The sequence below is a fragment of the Battus philenor genome, unplaced genomic scaffold (assembly GCF_028537555.1).
Source record: "Battus philenor isolate CCGP_79_NKW_IND1 unplaced genomic scaffold, ilBatPhil1.0.hap1 SCAF_104, whole genome shotgun sequence".
In the NCBI taxonomy this organism is placed as follows: Eukaryota; Metazoa; Arthropoda; class Insecta; order Lepidoptera; family Papilionidae; genus Battus; species Battus philenor.
The window spans coordinates 1-3,682 of NW_027181667.1; the positions used below are offsets into that span (position 1 = coordinate 1).

The window sequence follows — 3,682 nt, forward strand, 5'->3', positions numbered from 1 at the left end:
TATAGAGGTCAAGGTATATTTGATATTATTAAAAATTATTCTGTTTACTATAATTTTTATCAAATAAATAATTTTAAAATTTATTTATTTAGTTTTATTTTATGAATATTAATTATATATTTAATATTTTTAATTTAATTAATTTAAATAGCTTATAAAAAGAGCATAATATTGAAGATATTAGGGAGATTATTAAATCTTTAAATATTATAAAAAATTTTTTTTTATTTTTACAATGAAAATGTAATGTTTTAATAATAAACTATATAAATAGAAATATTAATGGTTATTAACCACTATAATTTAAGTTAGTAGCTTAATTTTTATATTTCATAATTTAATTGGAATTTTTTATTCAATAATATCATTAACAGTGATATACCTCTATTTTGGTTTCAATTAATTATTTAAATAAGGAGTTATTAACTCTTTCTTTTAAGTCGAAATTAAATGCAATATTTGCTTCTTATTTAAGATAAATTAAAAATTAATATTTTTTGAATGCAAATCAAATGTTTTTTATAAACTATAATCCTAATTTGTTCAATTAAGTATATTTTGATTTCATTCATGATAAAGTCCAATTAATAATATAATTAAAAAAAAAAATCTAATTTTTATTATTGTAGAAAAATTTACTAAGTTAAAACAATTAATTAAAGGGAAAATTAATGCAATTTCAATATCAAAAATTAAAAAAATTATAGTAATTAAAAAAAAATGAAGAGAAAATGGTATTCGTGCAGAAGATTTGGGATCAAATCCACATTCAAATGGAGAATTTTTTTCTCGATCTATAAATGATTTTTTTGATAAGATTAAGGATAAAAGTATTAAAATATTAGAAATTAATATAATTATAATAGTTAATGTTAATAATAAATTAATTATTTATATTAAATTAAATTAAACTTTTTGATTGGAAGTCAAATATACTAAATATATTATATAAATAAATTAGTTTCCTCATCAATAAATTGAAATATAAAGGAATAATCATACTACATCAACAAAATGTCAATATCATGCTGCTGCTTCAAATCCAAAATGATGATTATTAGAAAAATGGAAATTTAAATGACGGATAAGACAAATAGAAAGGAAAATTGTTCCAATAATTACATGAAGTCCATGAAATCCTGTTGCTACAAAAAAAGTAGAACCATAAATTCTATCTGCAATAGAAAAAAGAAGCTTCAAAATATTCATATGCTTGTAGAATAGAAAAATAAATTCCTAATATAATAGTAATAAATAATCCTTGAGTTATTTGAGAAAAATTATTTTCTATAATTGCATGGTGAGCTCAGGTGACTGTAATTCCTGAGGTAATTAAAATAATTGTATTTAATAATGGAATTTGAAAGGGGTTAAATGGGATAATTCTAAAGGGAGGTCATATTGCCCCAATTTCAATATTAGGTGAAAGACTACTATGAAAAAAAGCTCAAAAAAATGAAATAAAGAAAAATACTTCAGAGATAATAAAAAGAATTATTCCTCATCGTAAACCTTTTGATACAAATAAAGTATGTTTACCTTGGAAAGTACCTTCTCGACAAATATCTCGTCATCATTGATATATTGTTAATAAAATAATTATGTAGCCTAAAATTATTAAATTTATGTTAAAATTGTGAAATCATTTAATTATTCCTGTAACTAAAGTTATTACTCCAATGGATCCTGTTAAAGGTCAAGGACTAAAATCTACTAAGTGGTAAGGGTGATTATTGTGTATTGTCATTAATTAGTTTCACTAGAATATAATGTTCTAAGAATAGAAATTACATAAGATTGAATAATTGCAACTGCTGATTCAAGAATTAATAATAAAATTTGAATAAAAATTAGAAAAATTAATATATAGGAAGGTATATTAATTCCAGTATTTCTTAATAATGTAAGAAGAAGATGACCTGCAATTATATTAGCAGTTAGTCGAACTGCTAATGTTCCTGGTCGAATAATATTACTAATTGTTTCAATTAATACTATAAAAGGTATAAGAATACTAGGAGTTCCTTGAGGAATTATGTGAATAAATATATGTTGGTAATTATTAATTCAACCATATAGTATGAATCTTAATCATAATGAAAGGGAGATAGAGAGAGAAATTGTTAAATGACTTGTTCTAGTAAAAATATAAGGAAATAGTCCTAAAAAATTATTAAATAAAATAAAAGAAAATAATGAAATAAAAATAAAAGTTGATCCATTAAATCTATTAGGACCTAATAAAGTTTTAAATTCATTGTGTAATTTATTAAGAATTAAATTTCAAAAAACAAATTTACGATTGGGAATAAATCAAAATGAATATGGAATAATAATTAAACCAATAAAGGTTCTAATTCAATTTAATTGTAGATTAAATAAATTAGTTGAAGGATCAAAAATTGAAAATAAATTACTTATCATTTTCAGTTAAAATTTTTTTTAATATTTTTATTTTGATTATTATTAAAATTATTTTTATTTAAAAAAATATAATAATTTATAATATTAAATAAAATAAAGATACAAATAAAAAAAAAAAAAGATAAAATTCAATTAATGGGTATTATTTGAGGAATAAAAGAATATTACTTTAGTAATAATATAAATTTGACATATTTATGTTATAAATTTAACTAATTCTTTCATTAGAAGTAATTGCTAATTTACTATTAAGTGGTTTAAGAGACCAATACTTGCTTTCAGTCATCTAATGAAGAATAATTATTAATTCAATTAATAAAATTTTTAATAGAAATTCTTTCAATTACAATAGGTATAAATCTATGATTTGATCCACAAATTTCAGAACATTGACCATAAAAAATTCCTGGGCGATTAATATAAAGATTTCCTTGATTGAGTCGACCAGGATTAGCATCAATTTTAACTCCTAGAGAAGGGATAGTTCACGAATGAATTACATCTGTTGCTGTAATTATAATACGAATTTGATTATTTATAGGTAAGACAATACGATTATCAACATCTAATAAACGGAAATTTTTTATTTCTGAATTATTATATTGAATTATATAAGAATCAAATTCAATATTATTAAAGTCAGAGTATTCATAGCTTCAATATCATTGATGGCCAATAGATTTTAAGGTGATTAATGGATTATTAAGTTCATCTAATAGATATAAAAGACGAAGAGAAGGTAAAGCTACAAAAATTAGGGTGATAGCTGGAATGATTGTTCAAATTAGTTCAATTATTTGACCTTCTAGTAAAAATCGATTAATATAATTATTAAAAAATAAGTTAATCATTAAATATCTAACTAAAATAGTAATTATAATTAAAATAACTAAAGTATGATCATGAAAAAAAATAATTTGTTCTATTAGGGGAGATGCTCCATTTTGGAGATTAAAGTTAGATCAGGTTGCCATTTCTAAAAAAAGGATAATCCTTTATAAATGGGGTTTAAATCCATTACATATAATCTGCCATATTAGAAATTTCTTAAAATAGGAAGTTCATTATAAGAATGTTCTGCTGGAGGTAAATTTTGCAGTCATTCAATAGAAGATGATATATTAAGGGAGAATAAAATTATTCGTTTATTAATTATTGATTCTCAAATAATTAATATTATTATTATTATAGATAATAAAGAAATATAAGAGCCAAAAGAGGAAATGATATTTCAAGAAATGAAACTGTCAGGATAATC

At 21.1% G+C, this 3,682-nt stretch overlaps 1 pseudogene; it reads right to left on the bottom strand.

The window, feature by feature from the left end:
• Positions 1-953: 953 nt before the first annotated feature.
• On the bottom strand, positions 954-2,573 carry LOC137927920 (ATP synthase subunit a-like; annotated as a pseudogene).
• Between the last annotated feature and the right edge of the window lie 1,109 nt (positions 2,574-3,682).